The sequence below is a fragment of the Acromyrmex echinatior genome, chromosome 16, assembly GCF_024713525.1.
Source record: "Acromyrmex echinatior isolate Ae372 chromosome 16, ASM2471352v2, whole genome shotgun sequence".
NCBI classification, from domain to species: Eukaryota; Metazoa; Arthropoda; class Insecta; order Hymenoptera; family Formicidae; genus Acromyrmex; species Acromyrmex echinatior.
Window position 1 is genome coordinate 4998513 of NC_141867.1, and position 13304 is coordinate 5011816.

Here is a 13304-nt window from a genome sequence, read left to right on the forward strand (position 1 = left end):
AAATTAATTTAGCGAATTTTAATATGCGCCTGCATAAAAATGGAATTACAAAATTATATTTTTTTAATGCAGATTTTCAGCTCATTTTTACCAAACATAAAACTAGCATGTAAGTATATTTCAAAGTCTCTATAATTACTAGCAAAAACATACTTCAAACTTTTCTAATTATATACCGTGTTAATTTAAAGTATAATTTAATAAAAACGAGTTAGAGGCCCTCCACCACCCCCGCCGATTTCTATCGGCGGTCCTCTTTTCTTTATAAGTACACTTACCCGTAAAAAAAAAACGAGCTACTAATAAATTTAGTGGTCCGTTTTCGCAGGTAAGTATTTTAAATTATTATATATTTATTTTTTATTTTTATGTCTAATTATTTTGTTGTATTTTTCGCTAATTATATGGCATTATAATTAGCGAAATACGATAAAATAATTAGCAATCATATTGCATAACTTTTTTAACATTATCTTTTATTGCAACCCTTTATACATTCAATGATACAATGATAATTGTTTACAATACAATGTACAATTATAAATATTGTTCAAAATATAATAAAAATTATATTATAGGAGTATAATTAACAAAATTTAGCAATGAGGGATTATACGAAAACGTCAAAAATACATACGAAAACGTCGAAAATACATACGATAACAAATTTTTCTAAATCAATATTTAATAAAATATTGAGAAAAGTGGAATGAAATACTAACAATTAAATCGTATTTACTTAATTATATTAACTTATGATCATAAAACTTATTAATATCGCGATAGAAAGTCATTAATATTATGACAGCACTTTCATCGCATTTAAGATAACTATTTCAATAATTTGATCACATCAAAGTCCCTTGACATCCTGATTAGCATTCGATACAAAGAAAAACAATCTTCATAGTGAAAAGTGATTTAATATATTCTAATTCTACATCAAATTCATAAGATTCATTTACAAAGAAAAGTTAAGCATATGTAAAACACCAACTGTTTACTGTATTACAGGAGTGTGTGAATCCTGAATCTTTCAAACCACTTACGATAGTAATAATTTTAATAGCATGTCAATTACAATTAACATTTTTATTGCATCTTTAATATAATACTAAAATTCGCGAGAAAATATATTTTATCATACAGAAATCATCGTTTATTAAAAACAAATGATAGAATAAATTTCCTTATGGAATAGTAGTTGCGAAAAAATATATTTAATAATAATAAAATACATGAGTTATTATAATTTTTTATATGTATGGATATAAAAGTTTCTCGCATACCAACTGTGCAAGATAAATCGAAACCTGATAATAACGGGATTTTAAAGAACACTGTTAAATTTATAATGTCAGATTGAACTTAATGTGAGTTGCCACTGCACCTACTCATATCGTTATTTTATATTAAAACAATGGTTATATTTTACACTGTATAGTGTCAAATTTAAGAATACATTTATTTATATCAAAATTAATTACAATATTAACGCGTTATACAGTTTGTATAAGTATAAAATTTTATAAGAAATTAAGTTTAATTTCAGGGCAGCTGAAAATTCAATGAAATTCAGAATTATATGTTTAGTTTATTTTTATATTTGATAATTGGAACGGCATGCTGATATAATTAAATAAAGTTTAAAATTAATTTAAAATTTTATTTAATTTCTTTATTTTATTTTTAATCTCTTTTTTTCAATTATCAAGTATGTACATATATGATGTCTACATATCCCTACCTACATGTCACATAATTTACTAGTTAGATATATTATGTAATATCTTTTATTATACTTATTTTTTTATTTTTTAAATAAAATTTAATTACCCGATCGCGAAATTTATTTAAGTCATTTTATTTGTAATAATTTAATTTTTTAATTAAAAATGATTGTGTTCATCCTCACCTATCCATATTTGTTCTACCTACCCGTATTTTCATTTATTCATCCCTATTCGCATATCCTATCTCCACATGTGTATTCCTATCAACATTATCATAATGTGTAATAACACATATACACATATACACACCACGAATATAATATGTTAATGGCTGTGTTCAGCAGAGAAAACAGCTTTGCAAATGTTATAAAATTTTTCCATATTGATTCTTTTGGATTTAAATATATTATGGATTTAAATGTATTAAGTCAATCATATTGAAGAATTTTACAATAGTTGCAAAGTTGCTTTCTCTGCTGAATGCTAATGCAGCAGCTAATGCCTAACCACGTCCTTCCAATTGATAAATTCAGCAGAATAACCTAATCGCAATCATATTAAATAAATAAGCAATAAATAATAATAATTAAAACAGGCTTTCAGTCTTTAAAATACAAAAGAACAAATAACGGGGCTAACAAGAGTCAGCGCGGATAAACAAACGCAAGTTTTGTAGATTATTAATCATTAGCCCTGTGGTTTGTGGATAATTTTTGTATTTTAAATAAACAATTAAAAAAATATAAGAACTCACAATTTGCGAGTATGTTACCCTCCCGAATATTCAGTTTATCTTCACATATACTCAGTGAGAAAATGACAATGGAATCGATGTCGATTCTCACTGGGTACCTTTGAAAAACTTAGATTGGTGTTACACACCAATCTACTTCGTACAGATTCTCTTCTTTCCTCTGGCCAGATTGAACTCACCTTTCATTGCTGGCCAAAATTCTGGTTTCATATGCCAGAAATAGACAATAAGAAGAAATTCTCCATTTTGCTACCGACTAATATCGCCGGCAAGCGTAAAATTTTTAAAGTTGCTGAATCTCATCTCAAAGCATGCGAAGAGATGAAAAATTCAGATGAATGATGCAAGATCCGAAAGGGATAATTTTCCCTTACACGCACACAGAAAAATACGCAAGTAATTATAAATACTCTATGCAAGTAATAATAATTTATTTCAAGTATTTCATACATCAGCAAATCTATCATAATTTCATCCGAAGCATTAAATTTATTCAAGATATGTTTTGAATTCTAGCAAGTTTAATATTTCAATCAAGTTAATTTAATTAAAACAAACTGAATATGCTCATTATGAAAAGTTCGTTTCTTCAATTAATTTCGTAATATTCTTATTTTAAATACATAATAATGAGTTTTTCTAAAATTTTATAATAAGTATATTTTAAGATTATTAACAAGAAAACATTCTTTGTTAAAAATAACCGTTATTTAAAAAAAAGAAAATTTATATTTTTCTGTGTGCATCAATAAATATATATCTTTGTATTTTATAAACTATTAGAATCATTTTTTGTATAATTTATTTTTTCAAAATTAAGTATTTTAAGTGACGCAAAATTTTGGAAGCGATTTTAAAAAATAATTATGAGATAAAATTCTTCTATTTTTTGACAAAACGTATAACAGATCTTGCATCATGTTACTATTTTAACTGGTATAAAATCCAGTTACAACGTATGGATAAATTATAAAAGTTTAGGCTAAAGTCAATGCATTGAGATAAATAGCAAGAATTAATAATCGTAAAATATCTTTTATAAAAAAGCGATTAATAAAGAGATTAATAAATTGTATGATAAATGCAGTATATTAAAATATTTGTAACTTTATTAGTAACAAATAAGTGTATACAAATAAACAATACGAAGAATATCTTCGAAAACAGTATGTATTATATATATATATATATATATATATATATACGTATATATTGTTTTTCTCTACACCAACTTAAATAAAATTTAATTCTGAATGATTATTTGAGAATACATTGAGAAAAAAAATTACTGTTTTAAGAAAGTGTTAATTAATTCAACTAAATGTAGCGATCAAAAGTAAATAATTGTTAATTCAACTAAATATTTGTTAAAAACAAATAACAAATTAAATTACAAGATTTTATTAATCTAAATATATAAATATTTGAACTAAATAATCATTACTAAAGAACTAAACGCATTTAACAACTTTTTTTCTCATTGTAGGATAAGTAAAAAGAACAATAAAACGATATTTATTATACTGTAACAAACACTGTTCTATATTATAATATTTATAGATAATAATTTCATTTACTCAATTACTTTTTATATATATTCTTTATATTTTTTAATTTACTATATTTCATTTGTTTAGAAAATACGAATACTTTATTATTTTTTGTTTTTACTTTCAAATACGTTAAGACCTAATATACAAGATATGTGATAATTCTGCTGACAACATTCGTGGGCAGGTAGAGCACTAAACGGAGTCGAAAAGTCCTGTATCATTTTGCAATTTTCGCAATAATTAAGAAGATATTAATAATCGCTGAATACTGGTTTTTAGTAATCTTTTACTCAAATATTATCAACTTTACAACAAGAGATAAAAATTGTTTATTTTCTTCTTATAAAATTTTAAAAACTTTTTTAGAATTTTTTAGTACCGTATTTTCTTACATGCTAGTAAAAATAGTTAAATAGATATAGATGCAGTACTAACAAGTTGATAAAAAATTTTGAAAAAATTCTTAGAGTTTTATGAGAAGAAAATGAAGAATTTTTGTCTCTTGTTATTTTTCTGTAAAATTGGTAATATTTAAATGAAAAATTATTGAAGACCAATATTCGGCAATATTTATTAGTAATTAATATCTTGTTAGTATTGTGAAAATTGCAAAATTTTCGATTTAATTTAGTCTGCTCTACCTACCAACGAGCGTTAAACAACAGAATTATGAAACATTCTGTATATTTTAATATAAAACATATTTTAAAAAACAATTACATCGAATCAATATATTCTTTATCATATTTTTGAGATTGAATTATTTAATATCAATCAGAGCTTGAATTACATAATTGAGCTTAAATTACTTATTATTATGTATATATAATATAAGTATTCGCATTAATATGTGAATTTACAATTAATAAACAAAATTTGAATCTTTAATAGTTTTCTTCAATGAATTCTATTTTATTGTTTTAAATAAATACAATAAGATAAAAAGGCTCAGTAAAATAAATTTAATTAATAAATAAAAAATTGAATTGGAAGGAGCTACGAGCCAAATCGGATATTTATGCTACATGTATATCTTTCTATGAGACTAAATAATAATTAAATGACAAATGTTTTGATCCCTATTGGGTCATTTTCAATGTTCGAATAAAAACATTATCCTAACCAATTTCTTACAATGTAAATTTATATATATATAATCATCCTTAACACACATTAATAAATATGTGTAATAGTTGTGAGCGACACACAGGCATAAACAACTTTGCGTAAAAAATGCATTTTAGGAACTATTACACATATTCATTAATACGTTTCAGAGACGATTATATATATAAATTTATATTGTAAGAAATTAAATAGGTTAACAAAGGTTTTATTCAAACATTGAAAATAACTCAAAAGAAGTCAAAACGTATGTTATTTAATTATTGTTTATTCTCTAAATTATTGTTTATTCTAGAAATATATATAATACATTTAGCATAAACATCCAGCTTGACTCGTAAATAAAATCAGCGGCGACTTATAGGAAGGATTAAAAATAATAAACTGGATGTAATGTGATATTATAAATTTAACAGTGCATGCACAGTAAATTCCACAATGAAGGTGCATCCAGAATTAAGTTTATCCTAATCTGTTACAACTTATCCATTTTGAAGCAACGGATGTATGGAATGCTATATATACATTTATCAGTTAATTTTTATTAAATTGATGTATATGCATCTAGATATATAGTATATTAATAAATCTATCATACATTCGTTACTTCACTAAAAATATTAATTCATCACTCACCAACCGATGTGCAACAACGGAGTTACATCTTGCTACGATGATTCTGTAACAAAAAGAATATACAATTTAAATTAAAACAGAGCAAAAAGAATCAATCAATAATAAAAGAAATTATATGATTATTTTCAAAATATGTATTATAATTTTCATAAGCATCGAATTTTTTAATTCATTGAATAGATATTTATAAAAATAATTATAATACATTTTTTTAAAACAGATTTTAAAAATTCATATATATGAAATTTCAAAATAGATTAAAAAAAATCCTTTTTCTAAATATTATTTTTAAATAATTATAAAATAAAACGACTCAAGAATAAATAGAAAACAAATATTGATTTTACTTAAGCAAAAAATGATTCTTACCGCAAGGTACTCCGCCGGTGCCCGATGCCTCTCCCAGACCTCCTCCTCCTCTCAGAATCGGGTTGACATCCTCTCGCACAAGACACTCGCGTTAAACACTCGCGAATAGTATACTAGAAACGCGCGTGGACTATTCATTCATCATAAAGTCTTTCGCGCGACACTGCGGCACTCCACGTTTACAAAACCCATGATAAGATTTCTATTTCGATCGGTGGAATCAACACCACACGTCGACGAGTACTTGCGAAACACGCGATGAATGCCGAACAAGGGTTAAGCCCCATACGAAAGAAGACGAAATCGATCGTATCGAGTCCGTCACCTCTGTTTTACGCAAAATCACGTTTAAAATTGACTCAGAAATACGCCCTAACTGCTAGTTCTAGTGGGACACAAGTGGTGCTGTACCTCGAGCGATTCCAAGAGACTGGTAGACGTGACGAGCTCCTCTAATAAGGGTAAAGTTGGTACCATCACCGATTGTCTAACAATCTAGACAATTCAGGAATGGGATCCAACCCCTCGGCACGAAGCTAGTTTTTATTAAAAAAACTACTAGAGCTAGGCTCTGACCAAGTCAGATTAAACGCGATTTAGGCTGATAGATAATGACAGAGAAATGAGCGCCCTGACCAGAGTTATACAACTCCTTTTTGGACGACTCACCAAGGCGGAATTCTATAACTCGTTATGCAATCGTTATGTGCTCATAACGACTGCATAACTCGAGTTATCGAATACAGGCCCAGAGAAGAATCCGAGTTGATCGATCGTTTCTTACCGCTAAGGGCCGAACTGTTGGCCGACAGACAGAGCGCGTCCTCAATTAGCCGACAGCAACAGTAGTTGCTAAACCGCGCAAACACAGCACCACGAAGTGCGTGACATTACGCGGCCGGCATCACCTCGTGCCCGGGCACTTGGCGTGAGAGCGTTGCAGTGACCGTGACCACTTAAGCAACGTCCCAAAGAGAGTTCCGTTTTCCTATCGAAACGTCGTAGATATGATTTCATCGCCGAAATAGAATTCAATCGAATGGGTTTTATTAAAAGTCCATTAGTCCGATAACTTTAACGACACTCCCGAAGCAAACGCGCGACGCGACGAACCGGCTGCGGTTCGTTCATTTTCAATTAAATCGGCGGACGAGGGTACGTTAGCTTCCCCGTTGGATTTTTACACGAAGAAAACAATTTTATTCAATATCTCGATAAAAATTTATTTGGACCTATCATTCAAATAAATCCAAAAATTTTTAGATATTTGAGAAAAATCATTTTTTTCGTGTAAATATCCTCTGGGTACTGAGCCCTCCCACCACGTCAAGGTGTACCCGGGAGAGGGAGAATATCATCCGAAAGATGTAATAGCAGCTATTATCTATATTATGCAATTATCAGTTGACTTTTAAAAATGAATATCAAACACACTCAATTCGCGTCACCACGTTGTGATATAAATTCAGAGTGGATAAAAGGACTGAATCTCTTATTACGATGTCTCTAAGATATGATTAAAGTCAATGAAATGAATCAGAGATTAATAGAAAAGAGAAATATTTCTTTTATTTATACCAAACAGTTTCAAAGTTACATTCAATTTTTTATCGTATCACGAAAAATGCAGGAAAACGAAGAATTAATCAAATTATTAATTGCGCAAATTATATTAATAGACTTTGTTGCACGGTTTTTGCTTTACTTCTTAGATTTGTTGCGCATTCACACAGCTTATAAATATTTTAATTTAATTGTGTTATAATAAGTAATTATTAGTTTGTAATAACCCGGTAAAAAATATTTTATATATATATATATATATTTTTTTTTTTTTTTTAAATATATGTATAAACATATTTTGCATATATAATTATAATATAATTATATATATGAAACATTTTTTCCTGGGAATTTTATATTATATACACAATCTACGCAATGTACACAGTATTTTTAATAAGATATTAGCCTTACTGTTATTTTTGAATTACTAAATTATTCACGTCTTATTATAAAAGTAAAAGAGTTTATTCAGTATTCATTATTTTAAATAACTACACTTCTCACTTATTTCTTATTTAATATTTTAAATAAGTTTCGGAAACTATTTTTTATTTTTATTTTAATCAAATCGTATTAATTTTTTATCGAAACTATTTTATATTTTAAATAAATTTTTGCAACTTATTTTTTATTTTTTATTTTAAATAATACGTAACAATTATTAGCCACGTTAGCCACGATTGACATTATACGTAAGCTTAAAAAGAATTTCTGAAACACTGAATAATTTGCAATAATATCTTAAATTAAGTTATTAACTGAAAAATTAAATTAATTAACAAGATATTTAGCCAAAGTACTTTCAGCCAAAGCTGTATTTAGTGCAAATTATTTCACAATATTTAAAAAATTTGCATGTATCTGTACATAAAAAAAAATATACAATAGAATATTTTATCAATCTTTATTTATACCCAACAAAGACAAGATTGCTTCGATTTAAAAGAATTTTTTTGCTATATGGTTAAAGAAAAAATTTCTTTTATTTGTGAAAAAATTTCATTAATTTAAACAATATTTTATAAAATCAAATAAAATTTATTTGATTTAAAGAAATTATATTCAAATCCAAGAAATCATGATTTGAACATCATTACTTGAATTTGAACATAATTTCTTTAAATCAAATAAATTTTATTTGATTTAAAAAAAATAATGTTTAAATCAAAGCAATTTTTTCACAAATCACAGAAATTTTTTTTTAACCGTACAACAAAGACAATTTTTTTAAATCGTAGCAACCTTATCTCTGGATGTAAGTATAAATCATTAAAAAAAATAATAAAAACTGAGACATAATGTTAGAATATTAAAAATATCCCACGAATAATTATAAATTACATTTAAAAGAATCATGCAAGTAAAATAAGATTGTGACAAATGACAAGTACCAGAAATGCCAAAAGCAAAGCGCGAAATGTATGACGATACTATATCGTTTGTTAAAATCATATAAAATACGAATGATTGAATAAAAATTATATAAAGAAAACAACGCACATAGAAACCTTTCTTTACTTCTTGCCTTTTGATAGTACATTGTAATTAATACAAAATATTTAAAATGATAAAATAAATGTTCTTGTAATTAAAAATCCCCTGAGATATTAAAAAATGTGTCGTAATATCATTAATATAAAATATGAGATATCTCTTAATGTAAAGATCAAACTGATAAGATCAATACATGAATATTCTGAACCCTATAACTTCTGATATATTTTTCTGTAAAGCTTTTTTTTTTGAAATTTTTCGCACTTGTTTTCTCTACCTTATATAATTTATATAGATTGTATCTCTGAAATATTCGTTTAATGCATTAGTTGAAATACGAATTATACATAGACCATTTTATGTACAGTTCTTCGATTCAGTTTAGTTCGCTTTATCCTTAGAGTTTTATCATTATTCGGAGCTGGCGTTATTATCTTCATATAAATTTTCCTCGGATTAATTTAGACTGTAAGTATTGTTTCTCGAGATAATATGCACATTTTGTTCAAAACATATTTATTATGTGAATTATATTCACAGACGAAAAGCTACACCGGTCGAAAACACCAAAAATGTTCAAATTGCGGAACAAAACGAGGATTAAAATGCAGCCGTCATGTCTTAAGCGACATTGAATAACGATACGCATAATATTATGTACGAGAACGTCCCCGAGGATGGTCTCTACAATATCAATATAGTCTAGGTGGCAACGCGTACAGGTAAATCATAACTGTGCAAAACAATTTAAAGAAACGCACCGCAATTCGATTCATATACCGTAGAAAAGTATGTAAAATTACATGGAAAATAAGTATAAAAATAATATATGGAAATATATAAAATTGTGCTTTTTTGATAAAAATTAATACTTTTATCTGTAATTGTGTATAAATATTTTTTTATATTTGACAGAAAATTACACAATAATAGTATATTTTATAATTTCTATGTAAATGAACAAATTTTTGTAATATCATATAACATAACAGGAATATATCATAATACAATATTTACCTATATTACTAATCTGTGCTTCGCGGGTTTTCTCCATGTCTTGGTCCATTCTTGATGTGCCAACGTTTCGTGGGCCTTGCAGTCCACTTCATCAGGGCGAGGAGCAGCCTGATACTCCTCCTCGCCCTGATGAAGTGGACTGCAAGGCCCACGAAACGTTGGCACATCAAGAATGGACCAAGACATGGAGAAAACCCGCGAAGCACAGATTAGTTATATAGAAAGCACCCATGGAAGCATCAAGAAGATTTACCTATATTTTTATACATATCAATAACTTAAGAAAAATTTTATGAAATTCGTTGGAGAATTAAGATGTAAAGATTTCTATAAATTTGACTTTAATTGTAAATTTACTTTCGTCAATTATTTACAATTACTATATAAAAAAATAATATTATTTGTAAATTGTGACTTTAGGTGTATATCTATACATTTAAAGGTGTGATACATCTTAATAATGGGTCCTAAAATTATTCATTATAATTGTTGTAATTTTACATATAATTTTTTTACAGTGTAAAATGCAATTATCCCACTCATGTTTGTAAGCATCGAATTTTATACTCATTATTTAATTAGATATAAAACAATGTGTGTATATGATATAAAACAATGTGTATATTCTCTCTCTAAAATAATTATATATGTTTTCTAAAATAATTATCTATGAAACAATATTATAAAGAGCATATACCACTATGCAAGGTCTTAGGAGCAAAACAATATATAGATTTATTAAATATAAAAAGAAAAATAAATTGTAAACGTTTTGGTCTTAATTAGACCATCTTCAGTCTAAATATAACAAGTAAATTAATTCAAACAAAGATGTTATCGCAATTAGAATGACAAATGCCTTAAATTGTGAGATTAAGATATAGTCAGTTACATTAAAAATTAATATAAAAACGCTCATTACATTGAAAGTTATATGCGGATTTTACAAACTTGTCTTTTGAGAGATTATTTACACATTTTGTTATCGTTAGCTATAACCAGGACAATCTTTTCTTTTAAAATCTGATTACTTGGCTAAAATTCTCAATGCAGGTATTGTCACATATAAGAATTTATTATACCTTTTCTAGCGATTGTATATAAGAGAGGAACAAAATTTTTTATTTGTTAGAATTTGGAAATTATAGGTTTGAGCACCTAGCCATTCTTTTCAAATTATGGACACATTGAAAATAATCTCTCAAAGAACGAATTTATATAATCCGCATATAACTTTCGATGTAAAGAGTGTTGTCACGTTAATTTTTAATATAACTGACAAGACTCTATTCTCACAATTTAAGGCATTTGTCAATCTAATTGCGATAACATCTTTGTTTGAATTAATTTATATGTTATATTTATACTGAAGATGATCTAATTGAAACCGTTTATAATTTATTTTAAATTGTTCTTTTTATATTTAATAAATCTATATATTTTTTCGCATCTTAAGACCTTGCGTAGTGATGTATGCTCTCTCATTATAATATTATTTTTGAAATTTTAACCATTTAATTTTGTTTAATGTGTGTTAATTATATATATTCTCTAAAGAAGATCTTAGCAAAAATAAATTTGTATAAAATTCTAAAGTATTATTTTAAAATTGCTTTTAAAATTTTATTTTTACAAATTTATTTTTGATAAGATCTCTTTTAGAGAATATACAGGGTGTGTTTTGGAAAATAATAAATTGAATAATAAATCTTTCGAATAGAATGGATTAAATTAAGAAGAAAAGTCCTGTACCATTTTGCAATTTTCGCAATAGCTAACAAGATACTAATTTGTAAAAATTGCTGAAAATTGGTCTTCAATAATTTTTTTATTCAAATACTATCAATTTTACAGAAAAACTGCAAGAGATGAAAATTGTTTATTTTCTTCTCATAGAAATCTACGAATTTGTAAAAAATTTTTAATTAACTTTTTAGTTGCATTTTCTCATTTTTAACAACATGAAAAAATATGATATTAAACAGTTCTGAAAAAAAAATTCTTCGAGCTCTATAAGAAAAAAATAAACAATTGTCGTCTCCCGCAGTTGTTCTGTAAAGTTGATAGTATTTGAGTAAAAAATTATTAAAGGCCAATTTTCAACAATTTTCAGCAATTCATATCTTGTTAACTATTGAGAAAATTGCAAAATGATACTTTTCTTCTCAATTTAATCCATTCTGCTCCCATGCGAAAGATTTATTATTATTTCCCAACATCCTGTATGTAATTATTTTATTTATTTAATTTTATTAACTCTCCTTTTATTTAAATTAGATAAAAATTACTCAAAAATTACTTAAAAATTTTACACAAATTTATTTTTGCTAAGATTAAAAAATATACATATATCTAATTATTTTAGAAAATATATATAATTACTTTATAGAATTATTTTGTATAACTATTTTATAGAATATATGTATAAATATTTAAATCATTATATTTAACAATAATTTAAAAATAATCATTTATAAATCATTGTTAAATAAAATAGTTTAAATAATAATATATTCTAAAAATAATTATACAAAATAATCATTTTTTTATCATTGTCAAATAAAATGATTTAAAAACAAGAAAAAAAATTAATTTTAAACAAGTAAAAAATAATATTTACCGCAAAGTTGCTCCACCGGTGCCTGATGTTTCTCTCAGACCTCCTCCTCCTCCTCTCAGAATACGATTAACATCTCGCACAGGTCACTCGCCTAAAACACTCACGAATAATAAAATATAATCGCGCGCGGACTATAATTGAGTCCGATAACTTGAACGGCACTCCCGAAACGCGCGACGCGACGAACCGGCTGTAGTTCGTTCATTCTCAAGTAAATCGGCGGCGAGGATACGTTAACTTCCCCATTGGATTTTTACATGAAAAGAACGATTTTACTCAATATCTAAAAATTTATCTAAATATAATATATTACATTCAGATATATCCGAAAATTTTTAGATATTTGAGAAAAAAAAACGTTCTTTTCGTGTAAATATCCTCTGAGTACTGAGCCCTCCCACTACGTCAAGGTACCCGTGAGAGGGAAGATAATCTGA

General features: G+C 26.6%; 1 long non-coding RNA gene across 1 annotated transcript; it reads right to left on the reverse strand.

The window, feature by feature from the left end:
- Window positions 1–8347: 8347 nt before the first annotated feature.
- On the reverse strand, window positions 8348–11827 carry LOC147907078 (uncharacterized). The gene is made up of 2 exons (XR_015547691.1): window positions 10501–11827; window positions 8348–10247 (listed from the first exon to the last, which is right to left on the reverse strand). It is a non-coding gene; the product is annotated as an uncharacterized LOC147907078 (long non-coding RNA).
- Between the last annotated feature and the right edge of the window lie 1477 nt (window positions 11828–13304).